This window comes from Mercurialis annua, linkage group LG3 (genome assembly GCF_937616625.2).
Source record: "Mercurialis annua linkage group LG3, ddMerAnnu1.2, whole genome shotgun sequence".
Classification (NCBI taxonomy): Eukaryota; Viridiplantae; Streptophyta; class Magnoliopsida; order Malpighiales; family Euphorbiaceae; genus Mercurialis; species Mercurialis annua.
This window is the reverse complement of record NC_065572.1, coordinates 73,029,368-73,038,801: the sequence shown is the minus strand read 5'-3', so window position 1 is coordinate 73,038,801 and position 9,434 is coordinate 73,029,368. Positions and strand designations below refer to the sequence as shown.

At 30.9% G+C, this 9,434-nt stretch overlaps 1 long non-coding RNA gene across 1 annotated transcript; it reads right to left on the bottom strand.

Annotated features, from left to right (window-relative positions):
• Window positions 1-3,432: 3,432 nt before the first annotated feature.
• LOC126674626 (uncharacterized) lies at window positions 3,433-5,476 on the bottom strand. The gene is made up of 3 exons (XR_008790456.1): window positions 5,222-5,476; window positions 4,515-4,599; window positions 3,433-3,792 (listed from the first exon to the last, which is right to left on the bottom strand). It is a non-coding gene; the product is annotated as an uncharacterized LOC126674626 (long non-coding RNA).
• Between the last annotated feature and the right edge of the window lie 3,958 nt (window positions 5,477-9,434).

Sequence of the window (9,434 nt, the reverse complement as noted above, 5' to 3'; positions counted from 1 at the left end):
ATATGAAAATTGTCTACTACCGGTAACAAACAGTTGCTCACTTAACATTTAATAATCAAATCAATACATATGCAAATTTAAAGAATAAGCATCATACCTTCAAAAAAATTGCTCCAATAATACAAGAAAAGACAGGCATGTATATAAGAGAAACAACAATGTTTACATAAGAAAGATTTATGAGGTATTTAAAAAACAACAATGCATGACAAATCATACATAATTCAGTTTTAAGGAAATTTCTCATGTGCAAGATGGGTATGAAGATGTATAGATCAGCCGTCACTATATTAAGGAGAGAGTAATTAGGTTTATATAAACTTATAGCAGTAATAGTATTCTATTTATTGATGAGTACGTTAAAATAAGTAGTTTAGTTAGATTAGGAAGTTTGTATAAAACAATTAAAAATCTATTAAAATAAATAAAATTAAAATAAGAAGTTTAAAAAATATGGGAACTCGTGAGAATGCTCTATTTGGTGAGAATCAATGAGAGAGCTCCGTTGGTCCTCTCAATTATATAAGTATATAGATAAATATATGTTTAAATCAATTAAAGTAAAATAGATAGTTTAAAAAAGTTGGAGACTATCACAATGCTCTATTTGGTGAGAATGAATGAGAGGGCTCCGTTGGTCCTCTCAATTATATAATATATAGATATAGATTAAGTAAAATAATTATATTTTAACTTTAATAAACATATATAAAAATAATAAATCCACAGTATACCTGTAACAGTTAATAAGTTCTGATTTGTCTTCGCCCATTTACTAGCTAGGCCCATTGGACTTTGATTGGGCTCTAAACAGAGGTGCGATCCTTTTGCACGTTCTCTATAAGGGCTAAGTCCATCTCAAGTCCACTCATTGAGAGAGGCATGTAATTTCTGAGTCTATTAATAAGCTATGACACTCTAGTTTAGTGCCCCCTGAACTTTAAAATCGGCTGCTAAACCCCCTAATGTAATACTATTTTCATTTAATAAATGAAGGGATTGTTTTTTTTCCTTAAGATACCTATTTTTTCCGATTTTATTTTTAAAATACCGTCTGATTTCAAATTTGTAAATCAGATTGCTGAGTATAAATAATTATAAAAATATTGTTTCTATTAAAAATATATACAAACATATGTTTTGCACTATAATCATAGTGCAAAACGGCTTAACAGAAGAATATTATAAATTTTCAATATGGTGTCGCGACATAAGTCATGAAGATCATTACGACCACGACACAGACCATAAAGACCTTCATGGCTGATGTAAATATCGTTTCGCAAATCGTGATAAAATAAAATAAAATATATAATGCTATAAAATAAATTTACTTTCAACTTACTTTCATTTTATTTCACTATTATAAACATCTAGTGAACTAAATTAGTTATTGTAGTTAAGTATCTATTTTTCGGACACATAAAATACGATTAGAAATCCATTTCAAGTATCTATTTTATTTTTATTTTCGTAAGTAAGATCTGCGAATCAGGCAGCATGTTGTCTGTTCCATGTCAGGTCATCGGATTTAGTTTTCGAATTATTCCGAATTTCTTACAAATGTAACTGTTTCATATTCGATTTAATGAGATTTGATGATTTCAAAAAAAAAAAAAATCCATTTCAAAAAAAAATACGATTAGAATTTGAAGACAACATAGAATAGACTGGTCGCACCCTACTTTCAAGTAGCTTTACTATACTTAAAAGTTAAAACACATGCTTAATCTGATGTATAGATTTTGGACTAATTAACTGCTGTAGGCCTATCATTCATGTCTAATTAATCTAAACTTTAGACGGAATTAGGCTCAGCTGTATATATATATATATTTGAGACTTAATTAGTAGGTGAATATGACATGCACTGTTATAATTTATTTTAAATTAAGTGAGATGTGATTTAATATCATCTTAATTGTCAAATCCACCGACTACTTTTGAATTTCAATTCTATATGTCAAAAATTTAATAAATCACCCTTTGCATTACTTGAAATTCTACCCAAACGAAGCCGCCTCTCATTTAATTTTTATTATTGTAGTGAGGAAGAAATATATATTAAAAAAATTAGAATATTTTGTCAATGATTTCATAGAAATTAAGTAATTCTACAACAAAATATGACTCAAGAAAATTATGGTAAAATATTTGAATCCCTTTACGCAAAATTGTAAATTTAAGCCTTGTAAATCAAAATTAGGTATTGAAAGATTGTTTCTCTATATGATTCCATTTGACTGATCAATAAAATTAGTCAGAATACAGAAATTTATCTAAAAATTTAATATAAAAACGTTTAAATAATTTTAGAAGATATGAAAGCTCAACCTAATTTGCTTGTTATTTTCTTTTCATTAATCATATATTTATAAGGTGGTCAAATCATAATCTATGTTCATGTATGTATATGTCCATATGCACGTGCAATTTTCTTCCATAAAAATTAAAGATCTATAAAAAAATCTTATCTAAATTAGGTCTTGAAGGCTACCATCAAGCTTTAAAAATAAAAATCAATAATACCAACAAGCTTAGCTAGACAAGCTTACCCCACAGTAGATTAATGACATATATCACTTCAGACATTTTTCAATTTTTTTAATTATGAGGAATATTAATTATTAACACAACATGTTTTTTCTTCTCATGTGTATTGTTATATAGGATTGTGCAAAAACCTAACTAACCCAATAAATTCGATTTAATTTGATACTAAAAAAAATTCAATTTCACTTAGGTTTTGGACAAAATAAATTCAATTGAATTTTAGTGCAAACTAACAAAAATAACTGAATTTTCTCAAAAAAAAAAAAACAAAAATAACTGAATCAAAATAAAAAATTCAATTAAATCGACTGATTAAGTTCGGTCTGATTTAAAAAAGTTTACATTCTTAATTTTAACTAGGTTTAATCTAGGAAAAAAGTCAAAAAAAAAATTCATTTAGATTTTGGATAAAACAATTCAGTTAATTTTTAGTGCAAATTGAAATAGTAAAATAAATAAAAAATACTCAATAGAACCGACTGATTTGATATAAAAAGACTTACGACGTAATTTCAAGATGCATGTGAGTTGATAATGGGTTCTCCTACCTTAAATGAGGTCACGGGTTTGAATCGTGTACATATATGCAGCTGTTTAAAATTTGAGGTTAGAGTTTTGCCTCCCGCAATCAGGGGCGGAACCAGCCTTATGGCTGAGGTAGCGACCGCCCCTGCAAATTTTTTTTTTAACAATAACACCCTTGAACTTTTTTTTTTGAAAAAATATAGTGATTTTTGTATTTCGCCCCCTCAAAATAAAATTTGTATGATTTCTGTCACGACCCGAAATCTCAAGTCGCGACCGGCGCTAGGGAATGGGAATTTTTGTTTCCAAAACCCGTAGCAAGCCTAAAATGAGTATAAATTTTTCGTGAATAAATTGATAAAAAAAAATCATAATCATATACAAAATCATTTTCATGAAAACCTTTCCATTCTTGACGTATACAAACGTCTGTTTCAAAACCTGAAAACATTACATAGGAACCTGGGTCTTATATTGCGATGTCTCACATCTAGCACAGCCCGTTCCACCTTTAACAAACGGTTTAAAAGCGCAGTTTCAAAACCTTTTACAAATATCAGAGTATACGTTTTACAATCAAAACCGTTTGACACACCGTTACAACTTACTAATACTCAACTACTGCAGCACTATTGATTCTGTACAAACTCCGAACTTCTGGAACAAGGACATAGAAGTTCGTCACATCCTTTACTATGACCCTGAAATGAAACACTGTGAGGGGGTCAGTATTTTGGGAAATACTGAGTGAGTTTACGTTTACTAATGGTGTTATGTAAAATAACATCGCATTTAAAACATAACAAATATATATATGAACATAGTATATATCAAGTATTAGATCCGATTGAAACCTTAATCTTAAACTCTTACTATTTCCTATCCGTATCCTACTCATATTGTATCCATCAATATTATATCAAATCATTTCAATCCAAGTGGTACGGTCCCGAGATAGTTCAACCGAGTTACTCGTTACCACGTGACATAGTCCCGAGATAGTTCAACCGAGTTACATCATGTCACTGCTTAATCCCAAGGTGTGAGTCCCGAGATAGTTCAACCGAGTTACTCACTAGATACGGGTCCCGAGATAGTTCAACCGAGTTACTCACGTATCTACCAAAAACATAATCCTCCTTACTCCCAAACATAGTCATCGTTTAACGAGATCATATCAAACATTTTTAAATACATGCATCTATCTATACTAATTCTATGACTGACCGGACACTGGTGATCACACAGCCTATTGACGCCCAATAGGTAGCTCGTTTCCTCGGATCACTATACTAGTTTTATTTCATAAAGAATAAACATTTAATAAAAATAATAATCATTATAAATAATAACGTTTCATGCGATGCATTTATAATAATAATAAACAAAATGAATAACTTTTATTAATAACACGCAAAAGTAGACTGTAAACTCACCACTTGCTATCCAAAATCTTCTAGAACAAACAAAGCAATATCGTTCGTCACGTTCCGTGTTCCGTTAGTAGTCGCCTCGGCGAGTCTACAAAGATTCGATAATAGCCTAAATTATTAACATTCTAACTATATGCTAAATATCCAAAATATAATTTCTAGCCAACTTCGGCTATCGAAACCGCTCATTTAAAACAGTCCGGCCTCTAAACAAACTTAACATTCTTAAAGTTTAGAATGTCTCCTAAAATATTCGTTTAGGTCTCGGACTGAGATAAGCATCCGAAGGTGTCGGAAATTAGCTCCGAAGTTATTTCCTTAAAGCTGATTACAAGTGCAGGGCAGACTGCACAATAAAATGTTCAGTCCAAAATGAATATCTCAGGTTCCGATTCATCAAAAACCTATACTTAGACATATTTAGATAACATCCTTAAGTTTCCGTAACAACAAACGGAACTTAATTTGGAGTTATATAGCTCGAGATACGGCCTTCGCAACAGGGCTGTTTTGCAGAATAGTTTTCTGCAAAACGTCCTACTAGTTTGCGTAACTTATCTCGTAACTTATAACTTATCGGAACCTAATACCTTAGCATTTATATCGTAATTCATTGTACTATACTAGGGCCAAATGCCTTGAATATTAACCATACCAAACTTCAATCAATACTTATTTCGAAAACGTCGAACTACATTCCTTAAGCTTACCTCGACCCGTTGCTCGTCAAGTTTAAACCAACGATGAATGCTTCCGCTCTCGTCGCGTAAGGACTTCCCACACAGCCCCTATGTCCTTCATACCTCTGCCTACTAGGGTCAGGGTGTGGCTGGTCGAAGGCCTTTCGAACCTAGGGAGCAAAACGCATACACAAATCATCGTACACAATTCGCTATTTTACTTCGGAAACACGTCAATCGTTAACTTGTTTCAAACAACCCTACTACCACAAACCCTAGCCATTATTTTTCAGTTTATATTCCCATAACTCAGCCACCAATTGTTCATGAACTCGTAATCAAATCTCATTTAAACCTTTAATCGCCAAATATAAAAATCACACCAAGTCACTATAAATTGTCGCAAAACACAAACCCATTTCTATCAATATTTCATGAACCCTAATTAACCAAACAAGTTCATATATTTCGGCCATGACCTATCCTCAATTAATCAGCCTCAATTTATCATCATTCAATCACCAAAACACACAATTTATAGCTTATTAACATCAAACAATATCAAACACATAATCCTTCATTATTGCCGAATATAGCAGCCCACAAACCATCAAAATTCGTCCTAAATTATCCAACAAAAACTGAATTTGATGCTTACCCTGAGTAAAGACTTGAATCCCGAATCCATAGCCACCAAAATCATCAAATTTGGTCGAGAAACGAGTTCCGAAACTTGATTTTGGCATGATCTCTCCATCTCCTCTTTTCTTCCTTCTTCTCCATTTTTTTTTTCTTTCTATTTCTTGCTTTCTCAAGCTAAATGGATGAATTGATAAATATTGCTGGAAAATATGACACTTAATCACTTACTCACCAAGTTGTTGGCTTATATTCACTTTAGTCCTTAAATTTTCCACCTCCTCATTTCTTAATCCATAACTTTTCTTTCGTCCAATTTAGTCCGTCGAACACTAAATCTTTTAGGTCCGACTAACTCCATATTATTTATTTCCAAATAAATAATATTAATCTCATATCTTATAATTTCATTTTTCAATAATTTTTATTTTGGCAATTTTTGCCAAAAACGCTCAAATTTCCATTTTGAGCTAACTTGCACTTTTTCGTCTAATATTTCATTTTAATGATTATCGATAATCATTTTATGGAAATTATTTTCTTATCTTAAGAAAATAGAGTAAAACACAACTTCCCTCGGAATTTTATGGTCAAAAGTCCACTTTAGTCCTTAAAGTGGCTAATTTGCACTTTAACTCAACTTCTCAATTAACCGTCGTGCTTATCTAAACGATATCCAAAAATTATGAAACTTTTTCCATAATTTCTTAATATATTTCACGGACCTTGACGTGAAAATTATTATCTCGGGACTTATACTTTATTTTATTTTAATTACTCTGGCTTCCTTTTAGTCCCGCTAATAATCACTCCGAATAACAAATTTTTGCTTAAAAATTATTATTCTGCGATCCAATTAATATACCTATTTTGACAATACTTGTCATTTTGATTCTCATTCACGATCACCTTATCCCAACTTCTTAATTTCAGACAAGTGGCACGTCCTAATATCTGAAAGTTATCTTAACAGTTTACGAGGTATTACAATTTCGTCCCCCCATTTCACAAAAGCTAGTTCCGCCCCTGCCCGCAATGAATCTACCCGTCTCGAATAAGGATTAGTCTGAATGTGGAAGACGTAAAGGTGCCGATTTATAGTTGGAATCTGTTTAGAATACCTCATGATTATACAGAAAAAACTTAACGACGTAATATTTTTTAACTTGGTTCGATTTTGAAAAAAAGAAGTTAATTTTTGTAAGATTACTGCACATCCCTACAAGTATATATACGTAATTATGGATCATAGTTTCTATAATTAAATTAAATGTAAGATCAATAACTTTTAAGTAGTGGAAGTCTTTAAATAACGTTAGTGTCAAAGGCACTCATTTTCATTGATGTTACTTGCCTCTGAAAATCATTTGTTTATGTAAGCATATATTAATTATCCTCAAGAATACGACTTAGGGTTAGTTCATTTGCTGCAATTCTATATAATTAATTTGATTCCTATCTTTTCAAATAACTATTAATTATATATACATCAACTTTGCGTTTCATCACTAAAACAAATATAAACAATATTAACGTTTGCTTGTACATAAAGTTTCTGGCAAGATCTGACCATAAATCAATAAAAACAAAATTATTAATTTCATATTATTACAGATATCTTAGAAAACAAATTTTCAGAGTTTAAATCTTTAGGCTATATTGTAGAGCATGATACGTTACTAATTAATGCACAGAAAACCTACAGATAGTAGCTAGAAGTAAGAGAAGTTAGTATACTCCAATCCAGGGTCGGCTAAACATCTGAAAATGAAATGAATTCAATATTTCAATGGTATATATTTTTTGGGTTAGTGTCAAAAAAATCACGAATTTTACACGTTTTCTCATTTTAATCACGTAGTTTAAATTTTTTCATTTTCATACACGAACAAACCACTTTTTCTCAAATTCATGCACGGTGTTGAGGTGACACTCATTTATTGGTGTAAAATGACCTTCACCTCAGCAAATTACACCAATGAAGCCGTGACATTTCAGTACCGTGTATGAATTTGAGAAAAAGTGGTTGTTCGTGTATGAAAATGAAAAAATTTAAACTGCGTGATTAAAATGAGAAAACATGTAAAGTTGATGACTTTTTATGAATATTTCAATCGTATATATGTGTAACTGAAGTAAGCTCAGTTATAACTAAAAGGCAAAATGTATCCATTTATTCACAATTCGATATCTCTGTCAAAGTATACTATAGTTTAATTTGAAATTTTAACAGTTTATTAATCTATCATTTTTTGAATATTACTAAATATGTTTATATTTAATTCATAGCTATCGTCATAGAATATTTTATATAACAAGTCAAGTATGGTAAATTTTATATACACGAACATATAATTTTACGCCACATCGACTATAAATACACTGTGAATATATCCGGAAAAAATGAAAAAAAAATGGATTAAGCTGATAAAATTCTAAAATCATAATATATTTAATAAATGAAGTATATATGTGAGTAGGTAAATATATTTTGTGTTATTAAAAATTGAATGGTAGTATCTAATTTTTATTATTTGCAAAAATAATCTTAAAATACATTGAAAGTAAAGATTTTAAAAAAAATTCATGCATCATAAATGTCGATCATTATTTATTAAATACTTCTTATTTGTTTGTCTGTTTTTCCAAAATAATTTTTTTGAGTTAATATAGTAGAATTAAGACTAATTCTATGATTATACTAAATTATAATAAATTTCATAGATTCTTATTAAATTGATTTGAACCGAACCAGTCTAGATGTATTTATTTTTCTTAAACAGTACCCAGTGTTTGCTCTTTAGCTAGCTCTCACAATGATTTGACAGACAAATTGTTGTAAACCAAAAGAATTAGTACTTCGTGTCATTGATGGCAACCACAGGGGAAATGATCTCATTTTTTATTTTATATGTAAAGTTTCAGTATTATTGTGTTAATTTTTGTTATTAGTGACGAAATCTCACTCTTCTGAACCGAAATTCAAAATTATTGTCAAATTCCGGAATATGAACCGCTCACAAGCATACTTGAAAAATTTAGGCTATAATAATCAACAACTCATCCTCTATTACAAATCAATAGAATCAAAAGAGAGAAAAACAGCTTTATTAATCAATCAAAAAATTTACAAAAGATAATGAGCTCATTTGGCTCAGCTTCCTATTTATACTAAAACAGGAAAAATAACTGCTACTCTAACTGCTGCACACAAGAAACTTGTGTTTGCTGAGCTGTTGATTAGCTGTAAAAGCACACGTGATTGTTGAGTTGCTGAGCTGGATTAACACACCAACAAGCACACAATCACATGGATTGATGACCTGGATGAATCAGAAGGAGAAGGCTGAAACTTCAGATGCAAGGCAAGCAGAACAATCACAGCAGAAAGCCAATGTTAGCTTTTGCACACACCAGGATGCAGTATACTGTAATACCCCCCCTCAAGCTGGAGAGTATATATCCAGGACTCCCAGCTTGCCAATGTTAGCGTGAAACACACCAGGAGACAAAGCTTTGGTGAAGCAATCTGCTAATTGATTAGCAGAAGTAACTTGCAGCAGATAAATGAGGCCAGAATGTATTTTCTCACGAATGATGTGAC